General features: G+C 45.9%; 1 pseudogene; it reads left to right on the plus strand.

Moving 5' to 3' along the window:
* Positions 1 to 22,769, plus strand: part of LOC110545433 (glyceraldehyde-3-phosphate dehydrogenase-like) — a 33,206-nt pseudogene that overhangs the window by 9,350 nt on the left and 1,087 nt on the right.

Genomic DNA, 22,769 nt, shown 5'->3' on the forward strand with positions numbered 1-22,769 from the left:
GCAGCCCCCGACCGAGCGTGTTACCCTCTGTGCAAGAATCCCTAGGGCCGGGAGTGGGGCAGGAAGGTCAAGGCTCTGGAAAAAAAGCTGGCCTGGTGGTGTCTTTCTGACATAACTGTGGAGCTCACAGTCCTCCCTGCATCCAATTCCCCTCATTGATAGGATGGGCACGTAAGCAGCTGCTTTGCAGATATGTCATGTGACAGAAGGAAGCGAAACCCATGGACACCAAAATTTACATTGCTCAAGTTATATAAAAGCGCAAGTATTTGCATATAACCCACTCTTCTGACAGACGTCACATCATGTCTACGTGACTGAAAGCGCCCAACGGGACGTAAAGGCTTGAAAAGAGCTTGTGTTGGCTCTGCCCAGCACTCACCTGTTCAATACAGACGTGAGGTTTTGTTTCTGCTGAACATTTGTATTCACTTGGGTGAATCTGAGGCTGGGGAACTCGGTTCGTATCTGGGACAGCCAGCCCAGATAGGAAGGACTGATTATGCATTGAAATTAATATTTTATTAATACTGAGAATTATTCATCAAACAGAGTTCTGAAAGGTGGAGGAGGGGAAGGCAGGCAGACTAGGGACTTTAGGACTTGAAGAAAGACATTGTGGTGAGCAACACACACACACACACACACACACACACACACACACACACACACAGAATCTATTCCTATGTAGCATATGGAATGTGTGTATACACATTTATATATATTTATATCATACATGCCCACACATCTTTGGCATTGTTCACATATTCCAGGGGAAAGCAGAAGCTAGACACCTAGAACTGCCAATGGTTCAGACATCAGGGGCAGCTGAGTCATTAAGTACTCCGTGTACACGGAGCTCTGGGCTCCATTCCCAGGATTGCAAATAGCCTCAGTAGACCTGTCCCACCTCCCAGAGTCCCCTGCTGGAGCTTCAAAACGTATGCCAGACATTTTCTTTCCTGGTGATCTTCCCCAAATTGAAGCTTGCTGCTGAGGCCCTTCTCCTCAGTGGATGCAAGCTAAGGCTGTGTGCCCTTGCTTCAGGGACAAGTTTGGTAACAGGGTCCCCTGTGCAGGGTCTGTGACAATACGCTCCTGTCCTTGATCGTTAATGAGGCACAGCCGCCCGGGACCCAGAAGGTCTACCTGCACCTGCTGGTGAAAACCCCTCATCCCTCTGGGTCAAAGGGCCGCATGGAGGACCTGAGCCTCTCCCTCCACCTGGCAGTAATGAGGAAGCAGCTCGCTGTCTTCCTCACAGAACAATATCAGAAGAAGTAACTAAAATAAAACTTAAATGAGATCCACAGTCTCACGTAGTAGCGTTCAAGATATATGAGTCAATAAAAGAAAAATCACCCACTCTAACAAGGGCCTGAAATCTCACAAACTGAATTTTAAAATGGTGGATAGGTGGATAAATTCCAGCCCTAAGGTGACAGTCGCTCACGTCATTTGATGAAGACTTTAAGGCATCCACAATAAAAAAAGAAACCTTAATGGACTGTTATGGATATACTTGAAGCAAATGAAATCAAGTAAGAGTCCAGTGAAGAAATGGCAACTACAAAGACCTATGTGGAGGCCAGAGAGATGGCTGTAGGGTTGCGGTTGCTTGCTGCTCTGGCAGAGGACCTGAGATCAGGTCCCGGCACCCATGTCTGTGGCTCAGAGCCACCTGTAACTCCAGCTCTAGAGTATCTGCTGCCCCTGTCCTTCGTGGGTACCTGCACTCACATGCATACCTGCCCGCAGGTGTACACCGTATGAGAAACGTACAGTAAGTGTGTGTAGAGAAGCGGACACTTTAGAACTGAGACGTGTAACGACCAAACCCCACAACAGATACGCTCAGTAACGGGAAGAAAGAGAGAGAGAATGTGAAGCTAGAGCAACAGAAATGACCCATTTTCAACAGCTTAAACTTAAAAATGTAACAGACTGAAGGGGTTATAGTTAGGAATATGGATATCATATCTGCATACAATAACAACTTTAAAAAGAGGCCATGGGTTTGAAGGAGAGTCGGGAGGTGGGGATGGGAAGGTATGGAGGGAGGAAAGTGAAGGGAGAGATGTTGTAGTTATAATTTCAAAAGAAAAAAAATATACCATTGATTAGATCTTGTATTTATTATCCAATGACAAAAGACCTAGTTTTTATCTCATTAGAGTCTCAGAAAGAATAAAGAAAGAGCATAGAATTTTAAAATGCTGGAAGATAGAGGGGCTGATAATCCTCAGAGTTAACAAGAAACATAAAACCACAATTAAAGAGGCCAAGATTACCCCAAGCGGAATTAAGGTAAATATATATATATGTGTGTGTGTGTGTGTGTGTGTGTGTGTACACGTGTATGTATCACAAGTGGAATTAAGGTGTGTGTATATATATGTATATATAGTATGTATGTATATGTATCACTGAAAAGAAAAGAAAGGAGAAGATGAAGAAGATGATGATGTCAGCAATGACGATGACTCCTCATACACATTATGGTGAAATGTCCGAAGGCTGAAGAGAAGGAAAAAAATCCAAGAAAAAAGATGAGAAAGATTTTATATATGAGCAAAAGCAACCTTAATAACAACAGAGCTCTCATCAGAAAACCCGGAGGCTGACAGGGGGAGGCACAAACCTTGTCAAGAGCTGCAAGAGAAGAGCTCTTGGCTCATTCAATCTTTCATGCAGCACAAACAGTGTTTAAAATCAAAGGACAAAGGCATCCACAGAGAAAGGGAGAGTAAAGAACTCATCACCAGCAGATTTATCCCCAAATAATGACTAAAGGAAGCTCTCTACACAGAAAGGAAATGAGAGAAGAAGGAACCTGAGAAAGGCAGGAAAAAGAGCTCAGAGCTGGGTGGTGGCACACACCTTTAATCCCAGCACTTGAAAGGCAGAGGCAGGTGGATCTCTGAGTTCGAGGCCAGCCTGGTCTACAGAGCGAGTTGCAGGACTGCCAGAGCTACACAAAGAAACCCTGTCTAAAAAAATCAAAACCAACCCTCTCCTCCCCACGAAAGGCATCTAGTTGATCCTCCCTCTTGATCTTAAGTCATGTTTGATGATGAAAGCAAAAATGGTAATGCTTTCTGGTGTGGTTTTAAATGAACATAGGGAAAATATTTAAAATTGCAATAAATGTTTAATAAAATTCATACAAGAGTTTATATTAAAATAAAATTATAGATAAATCTAAATAAAGACTAAAAGAGCCAAATAATGTAATGGTAGTCAGGAAGAAAGGAAGCAGAGAAAAGGCCTGGCATGACAGCTCAGGCCTGTAATCCCAGCACTCAGGAAGCAGAGGCAGGAGGTTATCGACCTTGAGGCCAGGCTGGGTATAAAGGTGCCGCAGCAGATCCCAAGACTTTGTATGCTTGTCTTTAAAGAACCAAAGAAGCCCCAATAGAGGGCACGCCCTCAAGCCCATGGCTGTGTTCCTCTGTAGGACTATGCCTTTTGTCTTTGGACATTACCGACCTACTTCCTGACCAGAAGTGGAGATCTTGGGTCCGTCATCCTGATTCTAATGATGGTCTGACGTGTGCTGGATGTGGGTCCTCCCTCACCCTGCAGTCTTGATGTGTAGCCCAGGCACTCCCCCAGCTTAGGATCCTCCTGCCTCAGCCTTCTCAGGACTGGGATTACAGCTGTGCACCACCATGTCCGCCAGCACAGTAGTTCCTGAATTCCATACTCTGCTCCCCAAAACGGAGAGAGAAACAACCATCTTAGAGGTATGTTATTCCTCCCTTTGGAGGTGGCATATCGAACCTACTATCAACCAGCAAGAGCATTCCTCAGACTGATACCTGGGCATACGTCCCCAGAGAGCTGTGAATGTAGGAGAAAAAAAATGTTTTTTGAGACAAGTTTTCTCTGTGTAGCCTTGGCTGTCCTGAAACTCACTCTGAATGGCTGGCCTCGAACTCAGAGCTCCGTCTGCCTCTGTCTCCCAAGAGCTGGGATTAAAGGCGTGCACCACCACCACTCTAAACTTGCGTGCTTTTATTTCAATGATCGCCTACTAAGAGCATTAGTGGAAATACTTCTGGAATCGTCTGGAAGATGCCTGTATTGCTCCAGCCATCAGGTGCAGCATCCACTGATGTCCCATGATTTTACTTTAATAATTACAGGGTAGGGAACAAAGAACAAAGGCTGATGCGACACAGACGGAGCACCCTTCCCGAGTGAGGGTGAGAGGAAGTCATGGTGAGAAGAAAATCCCCCAAACTGCTCAAAAGGAGGAAAAGGGTAAGGGTGTCATGGGAACATGTAAGGAACATGCCAGAGGCAATTTCTGTCATATTATCATCTAGTGTGAGCAGCGATTCAAGACCAGCAAGCCAGGACTATCTATCACACTGAATTAATAATGCCGATCATCAATGAATACAAAGAATTAAGCTATGATAAAACAGGGACTGCAGAGAGGTCGGAGGTTAAAGTGCTTGCACTGCAACTCTGACGTCTGGAGTCAGGATCCCAGCATCCAGGTAACAGGCTGGGTGTCCTGTACATGTGTATAAGCCCCTCTCTGCCAAAAGCAGAGACAGGAGGCTCACTGGGGTTTGTTGGCTTCCAGCCCAGCTGAAAAAAGAAAAAGAAAAGCCAGGAGCTCCAGGTTCAGGGAGAGACTGTGCTTTAAAGGAATTGGTGGAGAATGAAGGAGAGAGGACACCCAATGCCCTCCTTTTGCCTCTGTGCAAGGGCACACATTTGCATATTCTCACATGGACAGACACATGCACATAAATAAGCGAAACTTGTGTCGGCTAAATTTTTATGATTTTTTTTTTATCTAGCTTGTTTCAAGACTCTAAAATTATCTACATAAGGGAATAATTTTAGGATTACATATTCAAGCCATGTTTTGATTAGTTACTAAAACCAATGCTAGAGTATACAGGAGGACTTTTTCTTAGCATTGTGCTTCTGTAGAACCACTTTTGAACTGGAAAAAGAAAATCTTTTCAGAGATTTCAGGGGACTAATCCGAAGCCAGACTGTGACTTTCAAGTCTATCCCAGGCCGCTTTCCAAGGCACGGCCATGCAGAATTGCGATCCAGGAAGGCGGGTTGTTTAGATTGCATGGATGGACGGCAAAGCCTTTTCTGGGAGCTGTGGTTTTCCTTTCATGAAGCCTGGGTCCAGCCCCAGGAGAGGACAGGGCCTGAAGAAGGGTGCAAGAGGGGCGAGGGAGGAATGAGTCAGGCACAGGGATCGGGAGGACTTCTACATCCTGACTGACTGGAAGTCTGGATTTCTTTATACAGAATTTAGTAGGCAGGGATAGATGCATGTTGTTCCAAACACAGGTCATGTCATTGTTGCCCCCGACATGTGTTTCAACTTCCACTTGGTCATAAGTTTAGTCATTATTGATAAACGATGACAGAGCAGAGTTATCTTTCACAATCATTTTCCCTCATCAACCACACAACCCAGCCTTTAAACAATATTGCAGTTTCAAGGGCATATTTTGCCAAAGCATGACAGCCTGTTCTCAGGCTGGTAGCTCTTGTGGTTTCAAAGAGACTAGACAGAAAGAAAAATCTCCAAGTCAGCCTGGACAGATTGTCATGTTCTAATCATAATACAATGTTTACATTTGATGTATTTGTAGAATTCATATCTATATCTAATCTTGGTATTTTTTAATTTCTCAGTTGTATGATGCCATAGTGGTTCCCTATGAGTTCACTTTTCCTAAGAAGGGGGCTCTTAATATTTTATTCTTTTATCATTTATTCACACTATTCTTTGTCTATTAATAGTAGGAACAGGCTTCTAATTTGATCTGCTGCCAATTTCTCTAGCCCACTGACTATTGTTTACCTTTTTAAGTTTACTCTTTCTGATTATCTTGTTCCTGAGTAAAGATCATCCAGGGGCAAATGTGCCAAGAGTATCTTTGAGTCAGCCTCATAAGGAGGTCTCTGGCATAATTATTTGAGTCACAACCTCCAGGGAGTAAGGAAGACCTGCAAGTAGGCCCAGATAAAGGCATCTCCCTAAAAGCAGGAGTGGTTGTATGGTCAGGACATCCTGGAGAAGCTTAGAAGCAGCACTCCTGGAAGGAGGTGTAACGATTCATAAGAAAATTTCCATCAATCCAATATCCCCAAGCTGTAAAGGCCCCCAAGCATGTGACACATAGAGATCAAGGCCAAAAGAGCAGAAGACTGTACCACAGTGATTGTGTCACTCAGCTCAGCTTTGCTGGAGCTTCGTCAAGCAGCTGTGCTGGCTTTAGGACTTTCACTGTTTCCGTTAGCTACGGCTGTGCCACGCAGCCTGATGGTGTGTGTCGTCTGTAGATCAGGCATGAGTGGAGTACAAGCAGAGGTCTTCAGAGGTGAGGCTGAAGCTCAGCCCTGTGCACTGTGCCATTACATCCGAGCAAGGGCAGAGGGTGATGATTCCCCACAGTTATTAGCCACATGGACAGTCTGTGTGGTAGGTTTCACAATGGTTCTCTGAATGGAGGTCTTCTGTGCTTTTAAAATAGATCTACTCCATGTTGGATGCCTGTTAACCTATGGAGGTGGAGGCAGAAGGATCGATAGTGGACTACAATGAGACCCCCATTTCACAAACGAACATTTCTCCTCTCCGAGGGAACAGTCCTCAAAGAAGGCTGATGAATTCTAAAATTTAGGCTCATGCTTTTGTAATTTTGAGCAGAGAGTGAAATAGCAGCAGCACTGTAATTACTGACGTGTTCAAGTTTGAAACTGATGTTCTATTGCCACTCGGCACACAGGGGACAGGGCAAGCATGCTGGAAGATCATGTCTGGGTTGTCCATGTGCAACCTTGAAGGGCTCACAAATCCACCAAATGGGTCAAATGACATTGGTCATCTCTACAGTTCAAGGTCTTTGGCTAAGGCCCTGCACCTGTCCTCTGGTCTGTCCACCATCTACATTATTCAGTTATTTCTTAGGCCCCTTTCCACCCGATCACCTGCTGTCTGTCAGAGACTGCCACACTGCCATCGTAGTGTCCTCCAGGATACACATATGACCCTGGGATCCGGAGAGAGGGAGAGAGACAGAGAGGGAAAGGGAGGGGGGAGAGAGAGGGAGCGAGAGGGAGACAGGGGAGGGAGAGAGAGGAAGAAGGAGAGAGGGGGAGGGAGAGGACTTAAGAGTCCACTTTAAGGTGATTCAATGTGGACACTGTCATGAAATAAACTCCCGACCCATCCCCCAGGGCCATTAGTTCCTTAATTAGGAATCCATTCCCTCAAGCTGATGGGATGGCCCAGTGGGTAAAGACAATAGCCTGCAAGCCCTGACTTCTGTCCTTGGGACCCAGAAGGTGGAAGGAGGGAGTGGACTCCCAAAAGTTCCTCTCTGATCACCCATGGGTATTTTGGCACACATGCACCAATAGTCACACAAACACACACTAATATCAATAATAACAATAACAACAATATATTAAAGTGTTTAAAGAAGAATGCACTCTAACTTTTAGGGATGGAAGTTTCTGGAAGGTAGACTTTCTAAGTGCCTAAGGACAGAATCAAGAGGTCCACCAATTCAGATGAAAAAATTATGTAATTTCTTTTGTAAACATCAAACATTTTGTAATTTTGAAATTGATTACTTTTAACTTCCCTCAAGCTGAGAAATGGCATTTCCTTCAATTCGGAAAGTGATCAGAAGTAAATAAACCGTAACTAATATAAAAAAATAAAAATTTAATTAAAAAAAGGAAAGTGCTCAGCCCATTGCAGATGGGAGTGATGGTGGCAGCTGACTTGGGGTCGTTACTGGTGGCCTGTTTGCTGCAGATGTCCCTGGATATTCATTCCTACTTCAAATTGTCAGGCTGTGTGTTACAGTTTATTCTTTAAAGTATTAAAGAAGTATATATATATATATATATATATATATATATATATATTGCTATCGTAAATTTGCTTAATTTTTTTTTTTTTTAGGATACTACAGAGATGGCTCAGCAGCTGAGAACACTTCTTTGCTGTTCTTCCAGATGACCAGAGTTCCGTTCCCAACACCTATATTGGATGACTCATAACCATTTCTAACCTCATCTCCGGGAGATGTGACGCTCTCCCCTGGCCTCTGTGAGCACCTATGTGCCCATGTGCACCCATGCACACACATACATACATACATACACACACACACACACACAAATTAAAAATGTTAATAAAAGTAAATATTTGAAAATAAAAATATTTTGAGAATTATATTTCAATATAATTCATTCCCTTTCATTTCCATGCTCTTCATTTTATTAGTTTTAAAGCATAAGCTGTCAACACAAAACACAGCTCTCACAGAAGTGATAAGAGATAGTTTGTTCTGAAGGGAAATTTGAGTGACCATTGCCTGAGGACACAGATTCAGGTCTCCTCAAATTCCACTGAGGCGGCAATTTAATGAGCTGATTGTCATAACAGAACAAAACCATAAGTCAAGACGCTTTTCAGTTACAATGGCAGGCACATCAGGTAGGTGGGTATAGCAAGCTGGGAGAGCTCTTGCACAGGCCTTGGATACTGGCAGCACTTTTAGCCCTTTGATTGGTAGAAACTAGGGTTTCTGCATTCCAAAAGGGTTGTATTTGTCACAAGGTGTTGAGTTAGATACAGAGGTGAGCAAAGAATGACTACTTAGAGGGCTAATGATGGCCCAAGAGAAATTGTAATTAGGCTCTGGACTTGCAACATTCCAACCTCCCCCACAATCACTGGTGTCCTAATCAGCCAACCAGCCTTTGCAGGCACAGCTGCTTTCCGGGAATTCTCAACCGATAAGAGAGTCCATGGTGCAGAGTTTCAGGAATCCTGCCCTAGATCGGTAACTGTTAGAAGGAATGCCCCCGAACAGTTCTCACTGCTGTGATCAGCAGTGTTCACGGCTTACCATGTTAAGACTTAACGTGTCTTCATCAAGCCTCACCCTTGGGGGTCAGGGTGTATGGAAGGGGAGGCAGAAAGACTGTCAGACTCAGAAGTGCTGGGTGCCCCAAGGAAACTGTCTTCCCAACACAACTGGATTGATGGACATGTGAACCCACCATGACAGCACACACAGCGCCTACACAGCATCTGTCCTCACCATGGCAGCACACACAGCGTCTACACAGACTGACAGACAGGGTCCCAGCCCTGAGACCGGGAAGTGGGTGTGGGCTCCCACCTCTAAGAAGCCATTTGCAGTTGACACCTGCTACCAAAGGGACATGGAGTGTTCTCCAGTGGAGTCTCACTGGGCATCTTAACCACACCTCAGGGCAGGCCCATGCCCAGCACAAAACTGCCGCCATGGTATTTTTGCAGTCTTTTGTCTCATTTGTCTCAGCTTAGGCACTTTTTTTTTTCCTTATTGGTCTTCTGCTTGATTATTTTGACTTTGTGTGTGTGTGTGTGTGTTTTGGTATGTTTGCTTTTTGTTTTTGTTTTGTTTTAAAAGAGAAAAAAAGAACATAAACTTGGGTGGGTAGGGACGTGGGGGAGGATCTGGGAGAAATATTGGAGGTGAGTTAAAAACAATCAAAATATATTGTATAAAAATTTTTGAAGGAATAAAAGAAAAAAAGAGTACCCTAATTTGAAAAAGCAGGGTGGGGGTACATTAGAGGGTTTGGAGGGAGAAAAGGGATGGAGGAAGGGATGTAATTATACTATAATCCACCAAAAATGAAGAAAAAAAGGAGCCAGGTGACCCAGGGGGGCCATGCTTTCTCGTTCTGGGATGAGTTTCCCCGGCTTTTGAGTTGTAGCCTCTAAAAGATGTTGCAGCGTTAACTCCTGCGGCAGAGAATGCGGTGTTTCTGGAAACAGGATCCTGCAGACGTAGCCATGTTTAGTGATGCCACCCTAGAGCAGACGGATCCTACAAACACACTCTTCTTCATAGGCATGACCGAGCAATCCAGTACCTGCTGTCCTGTGAGAGGTGGGGAGGAGACACAGATGGGAGACTGGCCTGGCAAATGGAGGCAGCGACTGGGGAGATTCAGACACAGGCAAGGAGTGTTTCTGCTAATGGCTGAAAGCTAAAGAGAGGCACAGAAGGAGCTACCACAGTCACTTTCCGGCTTCCAGCCTCCGGATCGGGGGGGGGGGGGGGGGGGGAGGAACTTCTGCTGTAAATCATGTAGATGTTAGTGCCTGCCCAGAGCTGGATTCAGGGCAGAATGCGCGCTGAGCCCGGAAACAGCCCTGGGCTTAATCTCAGGCTTCAGCATAGCCAAGAGGGCTGGTGAGATGGATCAGCCAATCTAACTTTGATTCCCCAGGACCCGCTTGGTAGAGAAGAAAACTGACTCCTGCAAGGGCGTGCGTGCGCATGCACACACACACAAACACACACACACACACACACACACACACACACACACACACACACACACACACAGAGAGAATAAAGAAATGTAAAGCATTTTTCCTTTAAAAGCCAGTTTGTAGTACTCTGTTTCTGTGGCTGCCAAGAATGAATCCGATGTATCTGGGCCTCAGTAAAGCTAGCAGGTCAGAACCCCACTGAGGTCGCAGACCTGGTTTTGTGACTTTGGGGGCCACATTCCTAATCAGGCTTGACCAAGGGCCAGAATCTGGTCTGAGGTGAGCACTGATTGTTAGAGCATCTGGCTGTGGGGTTGGAAGGAAGTATAGAACTTCCACCCACACCCAGAGACACCAAAAATAGCTGCACAACTGTTGGGCCCTGAGGTCAGCTCGGCTCAGGGAAAACAGAATGCCTCCCTCCCTTTCCACATCACACTTGGTTGAGGCTGCTTCCACCCCGCCAATGCTGCCAGGGACACTGTTCTGTTGTCACTCATCGTCTTGTCTTTCCCTGACGTGACTTTAGGACAGGCTGGGTGGAGACTGAAGCCATTAGCCAAGCTACACTGGTGCCTGCTGCTCTGCGTTGTTCTTCCCAAGGATGAGCTCACTCCCGGGGGCCTTAGCGGGTGCTCAGAAGCACACATGTCTACCGGGGTCTTCAGGACATCCACCCAGGAGTGGCCAGAATTCGCTCTTAGTTGGATTCTCTTCCCTATCAATACTATAGCCTTCATTACCCAAGAAGGCAAATCATGTCATCATATATTTGGGTAACAAGTCAGAAATGCTTAAAAAAATCCTTTGACCTGTCAGGTAAAAGTATTCACAGCTCTTTTACCCATCCCCACCCCGACCGCATCTCACTGTGTGGTCCTGGCTGTCCTAGAGCACGCTGTGCAGATTCCAGCGAGCTGTGCATTCACAGAGATCTACCTGTCTCTGCCTCCTGCCTGGTAGGACTAAAGGTAGGTGCCACAACCCACACGCTGACCTTCTGGTTTAGGAAGGGAGGGTGGAGGATCGGGAATCAATGGAGTCGAGACTCTTCAGTTCCTTGAGTTTACAGGCACGCGATCCCCTTGCTCCTGAGTCCTCATTTCCATCACGCTGCCGTGTCTGTCTCCATTCCCAGAATCTAGGAAATCTTCCTGCCACTGAGTGCTGGCCCTTATGTTCTTAAATGTACCCCGAGGCTGACCCTGCTTCCAACAGACTTACAGGAAGTTCTTAAACCACACCAGGGCATTCGAAGACACTACCCGATTGTCACTGGGGAGAGGGCTCAAGGGCAGGCATGAGGACTGAAGTTTGGTTCTCCAGCACCTACATAACAATCCAGGCAGGCAGAGTAGCCTGCCTGAGACCCCAGCAGCCAGAAGGAGATGGAGGAGGGCATCCCAGGGCAAGTGGGCTAGCCAGACTATCCAAATAAGCAATGTTTGATTAGACATCAAGGTGATGCTTGATCTTAGGGCTGTGAAGTGAATGCGCTCCCCTCATAAAATTCTGAGATTTGTGTCTCAGCTGTGTGTGTGCGTTTACGGGTTTGCGCGTGCTGGCAGAGGCCAGTGGATGCCCCGAATATAGTTTCAGTCATTTGTGATGTGCCTGACACGGGTGCTGGGAACTGAACTCAGTTCCTCTGGGAGAGGAACGTGTTCTCAAGCACTGAGCTCTCTCTCTTTCTAAAGATCGGGTCTGACCATGAATCCCAGGCCAGCCTGGAATGTATCTTCCTTCTACCTGAGAGCTGGGATTATAGTCATGTAACTGCCACACGTGGTGGGTTTAACTGTTTAGACATTAGTTCTAGGTTGATAATAGCAGTTTGACCTGAGATTTGTTTCTTGGTCAGTTAACTCAACATTTTTAGTTGTACAGGTCTATTCGGCTTTTCTCTTTCTTCTTGAGCCAGTTTCAGCAGTGTGCATGTTTCTGGATGTAATCATCACAGCTAATACATTGTGTTACACTTGTTCATGGCATTTCCTCACAATTTTGCTTCTGTCATGTAGGTAATTACTTCTGTTCTTTGTCTCCTTATTTTCCTTTCCCTTTCTCCCTGGTCAGTCTAGATAAGTAATGCTTCATCAATTTAAAAGGTTGCACTGCTTTTTTTTCTCTGTTTCTGCTGTCTGTCAAAAATTTCTTTTCTATTATTTGTTTTGTTGTTTAGTTTGCTATTTTTTTCTCAGCATTGTAAGATGGAAAATTAGATCATTAATTTTATGTGTATCTTTAAAAATATAAAATATAGTCATTTGCAGCAAGAAAAACATTCCCTCCTGTTACTGCCTTTATTGCATCCCATAAGCATGCCATCTTGTTTTTGTTCGTTTGTTTGAGACAGGGTTTTTCTGTGCAGCCTTGGCTGTTCTAGACTAGCTTTGTACACCAGGCTGTCCTCGAACTCACAGATATCCAACTGCCTTTGCCTCCTGAGTGCTGGGATTACACGTGTGCACCACCACATCCTGCCAAGCATGCCATCTTATTTTCATTTTTAGTCACCAGAGTATTTTCTAATTTGTGAGTTCTTCATGTTTATCATCCATGTGTGTGCACACCCCCCCCCAATTTCTTTGGTTTGCTTATTTTGAACTTCTGTGCATTTACATTGACTTTATTTTTATGTATGTGTGTCTGTATGGGAGTGCACACATGTGAACACAGTGCCCAAGGAGGCCAGAGGACAGCCCTGTTACCCCTGGAGCTGTAGTTATGGGTGGTTGTGAGTCCACTAGTGTGGGTTCTGGAAACCAAAGTCTGGTCCTCTGCAAGAGCAGCAAGAGCCTTTAGCCTCGGAGCCCTCGCTCCAGCCTGCACACTGTCTTTAAAAGCAGGTGGACCTCTTCACAGGAGCCCAGTGTTCTGCACGTCCACAAAGCTCACTTTTGTCCACTTAAGGAAACCTACCTTTCCTGTACAGAGAAACTAGCAGTGATGGACTGTCTTATATCTTATTTCATTATCTGAAAATGTCTTTATTTTTGCCTTAGTTTCCACAGAAGAAGAGCAAACAGGGTTATTTTCTTGGACATAAGCACTAGCATGTTGAGCGACACATCTTTTCTTTCAACACCTCCTGCCTGCTGGCCTCCCGGCTCTCTGAGGGTCTTTCCTGTGTGATAAGTTAGGTGTCTCTGCTGCTCTGAAGAGTTTTCTTGGTCTTTGTCTTCAATGTTTTCTTTTTTCATTATGACACTCCTGGCTGGGTTTTATTTGTGGTATGTGTATGTATACACATTGTATATGCACACATGGGTGCTATGAATGCATAGGTGTGTGTGTGTGTGGATGCATGCACATATGTGTTCATGAATGTGTCTGTGTCTGCCTTTTTACTGGACATTCACAATGATCCATTTAGCCCTAGAGACGTGGTGCTCTAGAGACGAAAGGAAAATTTTATCAAGTCAGTGATGTTATCTTTGGCCTTGCTGAGGAAAAGGAATTTCCCTGGTGGAGAGTAAGAGGAACTTGAGGTAGAGAGCAATGCCCCTGGGAAGACTGTGTGTGCTCACGTAATTTCTCTTGTAGGTCATATAAGTAATAATGAGTATTTTGTGGTTGGTTTAGGAGGGAGAACGGTGAAGGTCATGGTCCTTTTTTCAGGAAGTTGCGAATCTGTGTGGAAACAGAAAAGTCCAATCACGGTGAACCTATCAGGTAGTGAAATGTATCAAAGCGTGAGAGCCGGAGGCTGGGTGCCATGGGAAAGCTGGGCTGCCTCAGGCGTCCAGAGATGGCGAGGTGTTCTCTACCAGTCCACCTCGCCCGAAGGGCAGGCCAATGGAGCCTCAGAGAGAACACACAGAAATCGAGACTTCTGGAGGAGCCCGCACATGTGGCCTTTCAGTAATGAAGCCACATATGACCTCTAAGGTCAATAATTTCATCTGGTCAATTAACCAACGGATTTCCTTTACCCTCTCTCTCTTCTTTCTGTCTGGAGGAGAGAGGTAGAACAGATAAGATCCAGTAACCGGCAAGCTGCTTTGTCAGCTGTAGCCCTCAGAGCCGTGTGCTCTACCTACACAGCAGCCATGTCTGACTTTGGTCATCATGCGTCATTGGTTTGAGTGGTTTAGACAGAACTCCTAAGGAACAAGCTGAGATTCCAAGCAAAGACAACTTGGACTTGATTAAGGATGATGAAGATAACTTTTAGCCAATTTGTGAAATGATTACATTCCAAGCTTTCGTTCAGCTGAATCTCACACTGGCCTGGCACTCGGAAGGAAACAACGTTTAGTTAAAATTCTGCTTTCCCTCTGTATTCCTCAACACTGATTTCCCGTCCCTGGAGGCAACAGCGCTTAAGTCTCTTGAGTTTCCTTCCAGAAAGAGCTTATGTGCAGACAAGAAATCACAAGCACATTCTTCTTTTTAAATATTACTTAAAATGTTTTATTGTTTGAGAACTTCATACGTGCACATAATATGTTTTAATCCAGTCCCTTCCCTCCAATCCCCTGTTCTATCTCCTGTCCCAACTTCATGTACTTTGTTTTTAAACCCACAGTCCACTTGGCAATGCCTGTACGGCCCAGTAGAAAGAGGCAGTAAGCCTCTAAGACATTGACTGAATCAGGTGAACGAAAATTACTTTTACAGGTGATCAGGAGTTCAAGGCCAGCCCTGATTATCTGATTACCTGTCCCCTGTCTCAAAAATACCAAATCAAACTAAACCACCCACCAGGCAAACAAACAAGCCAACAAAAAGATGTCCTGTGGTATTAGATACTGAGTGAAAATTCATGTGAAAGTTTAACACGCCTATCTCATTAGTATGCACGTTTGCCTTCTTTAATAAATGCTATAATTATATATGTATGTGTATATAAAATGAAGATTTAAAAAGCTCTCTATGATTTATATAGGTTGGATTTGTATGCCTACTTTATATACTTATATTCCTCGGGAGCTGTGTAGAAGTTGCGTGGTTGAAAAGGGTCCTCAGGGGAAAATGTTTAAGAAGACTGGCTGGCCTCTTCTCTGTGGAAATCCAGTCTGCGTCCTTTCACACAGTTCATGTAGGGAGTAGAGAAAGCCCTGGGTGAGTCAAGTCCTGAGTGAATGTTTGCTGTTGACATGAGCCAGCCGTGCCAAAGACAGCAGAGCCTCTAGTCCAAGTTTAGATGTCAAGAGAGTGTGCAGAAAATGCCCACCATAGTTTTCTAAACTCTGCTGTTCACAGCAGGAAGACTGATCTCCTACAAAGAGGGCTGCTACCGGAAGCAGTTTAGCCTAGCCCCTTGTTCAGCTCCATATAATGATCCTGCCTCCTTGTTTTCTCTCTATATGATAACCTGCCTCCTTGTCTAACTCTATATGGCAAACACGCTGAGCTTCTGGAAGCTGAGCTTGTCTGGCAGAGAGACCAGAGGCTCTAATCTCAGCAGCGTTCTGTCTGTGGATCTGGTTCTGTTTGGCTTTTCTTCCTTCCCAGGCTGTCCCAGTCAGGTTGGGGCCATCACGGAGTACTGGGCAAATTCCAGTTACTGTGTTTTGCTGTTTTCACTCCTCTTTCAAAGGATTCTGACATTTGTCTGCCTCTTTCATGTGAAGCGTTTGATAAAATCTTCTGAGTGTCTTCACTTTTGTATCTTAATGAGAACATGCTTTTCCCTTTTTCTAAAACTTACCTTTCGTCGGGCTCAGGGAATTTGCGTTTTAAAATTATTCACAGGGCTGGGGAGATGGCTCAGTGGTTGAAATCTCCTGCCACATAGGCGGGATACATGACCTGAACAACACTGTGGACCCCACAGGGGGAAAAAAAAACAATTCTGATACAGTAGAGTGTTACAGTTACTTTTATAAAACTGTTTCTCGGGGCTGGAGAGATGGCTCAGCGGTTAAGAGCACTGGCTGCTCTTCCAGAGGTCATGAGTTCAATTCCCAGCAACCACATGGTGACTCACAACCCTCTATAGTGAGATCTGGTGCCCTCTTCTGGCGTGTAGTACAGAACACTGTATATGTAATAAATAAAATAATAATAATAATAATAAAACTGTTTCTCAGTTTCTCTCTTAACCCAGCTTTCACACAAATGAAACTCTATTACTTCAACAATCTTCACAGCACAAGAACTGAGCGGTTTTAACTCTAGTCTTAGCCCTCTAAGCGAATTCCCGTGTGCATCCCAGAGACAATTCCACCTCGTAGCTTCCTCGTTGAGCTCTCTCTGGTGGTACCTCCCGGACACCTACCCCTAGCTGAGTCCCCTGCTTCCTCCTCTAACTCCTCCTCCCCGGCTGGCAGGAAGTCCAGCCCTATTCTTCCCTGCTCAGTGATTGGCTGTAAACTGCTTTATTGGCATATCAGGGGAAAACTGAGGAGCAGTGTTTATTCAACACTGAGGCAGGAGGTTCTCAGAGACCGGGTCGCAACCGGATATGGGGGTGCAGAAGTCAGCATTTGAATTACACAGTAACTTTATGCCTACAGAAGAACACTTTCCCAATCTTAACACTCCGATAGGAGGCGGGAGGTGGACACAGGAGACTAATCTGGACGGTCTCCAGCTCGCCTGGGGTTCTTGGTGTAGTGGCGGTAACAAGGTGGAGGGCAAGAACCAGCCCTCAGAAGCTGTCCCTGATCTCTACACATGCGCTGTGGCAATGCCCACAAACAAGCAAACTAACAAATAAATGCATTCAATGTTGAAGCTTCTCCTTTGCTTCAAAATACTCAGACAACATGGATTCTGGTTTCACGAGCCGTCAGGTGGGAGTAACAACATTTAAATGTAAGAAATCTGAATCCTGACAGTTTTGGAATTTCATAGCTCCTTGTTCCCTACACTTATTTGTGTGTGTGTGTGCGGGGGGTGGGGGGGGTGTGTCTCAGGTACTTCTAATGCAAGAGAAGTGCTCTCTAGTGACTGTAGTTAGAACAGGATTTGTAACCCTGCCCCACACTAACGCTAAGCCTAGGTTCCTAGTGCAGCAATGTTGGAAGGTGAGTTAGAGTGGTGCTTGGAAGGTGGGGATGCTATTTCATAAATGGCTTAAAGCCTTCATCCTGAGTTCTAATGCTCCTAGGGCTGAACTATCACAAGAGAAGTTATGAAGTGCATACATCTTTTCTCAGCTTTCCCTTCTTTTTCGTAACCTCTTTTCACCCTCCTCATCTTAAGATATGCATGAGGCCACCTGATCTTGAACCTTCCTGCCTCCAGACCTAAGATCTAAGTAGACCTTTTTCCTTTATAAATTGTCCAGTCTCAGGTATTCTGTTATAGTAAGAGAAAATGTGGAAGATGGTGGCTCACAACCATGTGATGTGTCCAACTCATCCACGCAAATGTTTTCTCTTTTAACGTTTCCCTGATTTAAGTTACACAAACACACAAGAGTCTAGCCAGCCTGAATGGATTTGAAAGTAGCCACATTTGCTATGGCGACATTCAGCCCCCTTGACTAGATCGTTGTCTACGCATTGTTGACTTGCTATTAATAGACTCAGCTGGTTGGGTTGAGGTCACTCAGTTTAAAATACTCGGTTAAGCCAGGGGAGGAGAGCTGCGGGTGCCTGTGGAAGAAGCCTTCTGCATAGTCACACGTTTCTTCTTCCCTGGACTCCAGCCTCCGTGGCACTGACACAGCTAGTGGCATTGACTGTGAGTGACAAATGTCTCCTTCAAGTCTGCCGGTGAACAGGAACCCTTCCCACATGTCGCTCTCCAGCTTCCTGCCTCCTTCTCCTGGATAGAGACAAGAACCTTAAAGTCACTGAGACATGGGAGACCGAGATGTGAAGGAGCCCAGGTTGTCAGCTCACTTAGAGCCAAGGCGCTCAACCTTCCTAACGCCGCAATACACTCCCTCATGTTGTGGTGACCCCAATGGTAAAGTTAGTCCATTGCTACTTTGTAACTGTAATTTTGCTGCTGCTGTGAATCGTAATGTAAATATCTGATATGTGACCACGGAAAGGGGCGTGGCCGACAGGTGACAGTGGCCCACAGGTTTAAGAACTGCTGACTTAGAGGAATAGAATTTCGGCGCTTTCTGTGAACATGAACTTACATCCACTGATGGAGAGAAAAGGCTAGCTAGCCCATGACTGGGCAGAGGACAGTAGGCAGGACTTCTGTTCCCAGTTGCAAGGTGGTGGGGAGTCCCAGGTAGAGAGAGAGAGGGAGAGAGAAGAAGAAGCCCATGAGGAGCTGCTATGAGGATGAGGATGGAGCAGGAGCGGCCAGGGAGAGACTAGAAGATGGGTCACAGGGCACATGGCTGGGAAGTAGCTGGACTAGCACGGACAGGTTAGAACAGATCAATATCTGCCCAGTTATGTTGCTTTAAAGCTTATTAACAAATACACCAGGTCTCTGTCTCATTGCACGGGAGCTAGAGCAGGCATAGGAAAAAAAAAAAGAAAGAAAGAAAACCTTTGATTTGAACACACTGTGTGTGATGCAGTTTCTGTTTCTGAATTGTCTTCTTACAGCAATCAGTGATCACAGTTATTCCTGGTCTAAAGGACAGTCGTGCCGCCACAGCCTCTGCTGGCCTTTCTATAGAGAGTGTCTCCCCAAAGCTTAGCGATGAGCCTGAGATGATCACCCTGCTAAAACATCCTCTGAAATGAAAGCAGCTGGGATGGAGAGATGGCTGCACTGGTAAAGGGCTTGCCAAGAAAGAGTGCGGATCTGAATTCAGATTCCCAGCAACCTCATACGTGGGAGCCTTTGTCTGTAACCACAGTGCTGGGGAGGCGGAGGTAGGAAGAAGCCAGGGACATGCTGGTGAATGAAGTGGTGAGCTCCCGGCTCAGAAGAGAGACCTGTCACGAAAAAGAAAAAAAACAAAGTGGGGAGCTGTGCTGGCCAGTTTTCTGTCAACCTAACACAGGCTAGAGACACTGCAAGGAGGGAGCCCCAGCTGAGAAAATGCCTCCATAATACTGGGCTGTAGGCAAGCCTGTAGAGCGTTTTCTTAATGAGTGATTGGTGGAGAGAGCCCAATCCATTGTGGGTGGACCCGTCTCTGAGCTGGTGGTCCTGGTTCTATAAGAAAGCAAGCCACGGAGCGTATGCTCTTCTCCACGGCCTCTGCATCAGCTCCTGCCTCCAGGTTCCTGCCCTGCTTGAGTGCCTGTCCTGACTTTGATGATGAACTGTGAGGTGGAATCATAAGCCAAGTAAACCCTCTTCTCTCCAAGTCGCTTTGGTCATGGTGTTTCACGACAGAGAGCTGTTCAGGAAGATGTCAGTGGATGGCTTCCACATGAATGTAGAGACAAACACACACACACACACACACACACTCACACTCACACACACACACTCACACACACACTCACACACACACACACATACACACACACACTCATACTCACACACACACACACACACACACACACACACACACACACACAGAGGGAGAGAGAGAAACTGGATTTAGGCTCCTCGTGTTTTAATTCATTCTATTATGCCAGGCCCTGAAATTGCACAGCAAAGACCTGTGCTGCGCAGTGGTTCACGTTCTAGGGCAGAGAGATGGATTATAAGCAACATTGTCAGTGCTACAGATGCTACTGATGACGTGGCATGAAGGAGCGCTGAGCAGAGCATGCAGAGCATGTGTGTGTGTGTGTGTGTGTGTGTGTGTGTGTGTGACTCTTGCCAAGGCCTGCCTGCTAAGGGAACAAGTCACAAGGCTAGCTGGGGGTGGGGGAACATTCTAGAAGAACAAATCTGTAAACAGGTTTCTTCCCACTCAGCCTAGACATTCTTCTCCTATTACTAGTGATAATTTAATCAAACCCAGATCGGGGTGGGCAGGCTTTCTTCTCAGCTCTCCTTCTCACACAGGAGCCACAGTGTTCCAGTCCAGGAAGGGACAATACAGGAGGCCTCGAGCATGGACGTCAGAGAGGCTCTAGCCTTTTGTCCATGTCCTGTGCCCTCATGGGGTCACCAGGGCGCCTTGCCCTAGGGTTAGAGGTTCCTAATCTAGGAAAGGGCCGTATTGTCCCTTGCCATTATCCGTGTGTGTGTGCTGCTCTCGGCGACCACAGGAAGTAGATGACCAAGCCAAAGAAGACTCGGGCCAGTCACAGGTACCATTTCCATGTAACCAAAATCTCATCATAAGTAGCGATCTTTGTCAGGTTGTTGCATTGGGATGCATTGGGAAGAATGCTTTTAAAACTCCAAATGTGTGGAAGTTTTGTGTTTGTAGAAGATACTGTTGTGCAGTTCTTAGTCTGCTGCTGTCATGTGATGTGGCCTTCTCACTCTAGATGTGTTTAAAAGCAGTGGAGCACCCGGAAGCTGTTAAATAGTAAGTAAGTAACAGGAAACAGACTCGCATCAGGTCATTTAAGACTGAAGTGTAGCCAGCCCTCTGGAACCTGAGGTGGGAGGATTTTGAATCTGAGGCTATTCTAATGTAGATTGTGTAGCTAAGGCTAGCCCGAGATCCTGTCTCAAAAGAAAAACAGTAAAAAGGAAGCATGTGCTTATTCCTGTGTCTCAGTTTACTCTATGTTCCTCCGCCCAGTATCAAGTGAGATAACGGATTATAGCTACCATTCATGACGCCAATTCCTTCAAGGAGAAGGGCACACTGCAACCCTCAAGGACGGATGGAGTGTGCCCGTGAATCTACTTGAGAGAGGAGCTGGCTAGAGCCAGGGCCCCATTCCCTTCCCAGGCAACGAACACTCAACGCAGCATCACAGCACAGGTATTCTGGAACTCAGGACGGCTTGACGGTTGATTTTTCAGCTTTCCTGTACAGCAAAGGTCAAGCGCATCCAGCAGGGACTGCTCTTCGGGCTGGGAATTTGGGCCTTTTCCTGGGCTTTCCTTTCAGCACAGCAACAGTGTGAGCTGCGGCTCACTGCCTGCCCTACCATGCTAAAAGGGATCCAGTAACATCGATGAGCTGTGTAGAGACCATGTTTTCTGGTTTGTTTGGGAGGTGAAATGTATTTCCAACTTATGACATTTTCAACTTACGACAGAGGGTTTATTGGGAATGGTCTCTCCTCTTAAGTGGAGAAGTAGGCGTCTTCACAAATGTCCGGGTTACCCTTTCCTGCACCCTTGCTGCCTCCCTCAAGGCCATCTCTGATGATCACAGCACCTTCACCAAGAGTTCTAGGATAGGTTCAACAGGGACTGCTCCTGGATGTAGTTGCTGTGTGTCTCCAAAGCCCATTTCCTTTTCAGAGCTAATGTTTCTGTTTGAATTCAGAGCCTTCCTTACACATACACATAATTCCCTCACATTAGTATTTTCCAGGCTTGGGAAGTTGAGTCTCCTCCGTTCACTTCATTTATCAGTCTCTTTCCTACCAAGGGTTCTGATAAGCTCCTAAGTCCAGGCAGTGTCAGGGGCAGACTTCTACAAAGAAAAAGGAAAGTCATTCAGCCTGAAAAGTAAACAGCTCAAAGGTCAAATAATAATGGAAGGGTTGTCACCGTCAGATGGTGGTTGCCAAGATTTTGGGACTGGCAAGTCGTGCTCTGGGACTGGGCAGGTGGAGCCCAATCACCGGGACCCGGGCTTCCAGGAGAGGATTTCCCTGCAGGACCCAACAGGTTGTTATTCCCAAGGTGTGCCAATCCATGTTAAGGGGGTGGCCCAAGGGAAGGCATCTTTCTTTAGAGGCGGAGAGCTCTCAGGGTTAGTCTCTCTTGGATGACTGAGGGCAGTAGGTAAAAAGGATGATCTATCTGAAAGTGTAATCAAGACTTTGGTGGTAGACTCGGCAGGTAATAACTCGGCTTCGTTATTTCAGGGTAGGGATGTCATGACAGAGGTCAGTTGCTGGTTGACGTCAGGCTGCCAGTTATTTGTCCAAAAGTCGGTTCAAAATAAACAGGACAAGTTCAGAGCAACAGCATGTCACTGTTGAAAGAATAGCCCGTCCTGAATCACTCAGGAAACAAAGGTGACACAACTCACTGCAGTGAGCCAGCTTGCAAGGCAGTAAAGTACTTCCAGATGAACTTGAACTTGTACACTTTTGGCTGTCTACAACTGTGTCCTAGTCCTGTAAGTCTAAGAGGCCGCAGTCCCCCACAGGGACTGTGGAGTGTCCCAGGAAGGGGAGTGAGCGAGGTGTGGAGTGAAGCGGGAGTGCGTGGTGAGACCACAGGGAGATCTCGACGGAATAGCTGCTCTTTCCCACCTGCCAGAGCCAGGAATACTGGTCTGCCAGGGTGTGGTCAGCAGGACGGTGGTGGCTTTGGCAAATGCGGCTGGTGTAAGTTGTTTGGGTTTGGTGGTGTGAATAGAGCCTCTTATTTGTGTAGCCAAAGGTGTGCACTTTTATAGCGCTACAGAATGACCCGTGATCAAGAATCAAACCTTTCAATACTTTTTTTTTTAAATCACCAAGGCAACAAAACAATGAAGAAAAGAAAATGAACCTCGGAGGATACAGTAGAT

Source organism: Meriones unguiculatus, chromosome 16 (assembly GCF_030254825.1).
Source record: "Meriones unguiculatus strain TT.TT164.6M chromosome 16, Bangor_MerUng_6.1, whole genome shotgun sequence".
NCBI classification, from domain to species: domain Eukaryota; kingdom Metazoa; phylum Chordata; class Mammalia; order Rodentia; family Muridae; genus Meriones; species Meriones unguiculatus.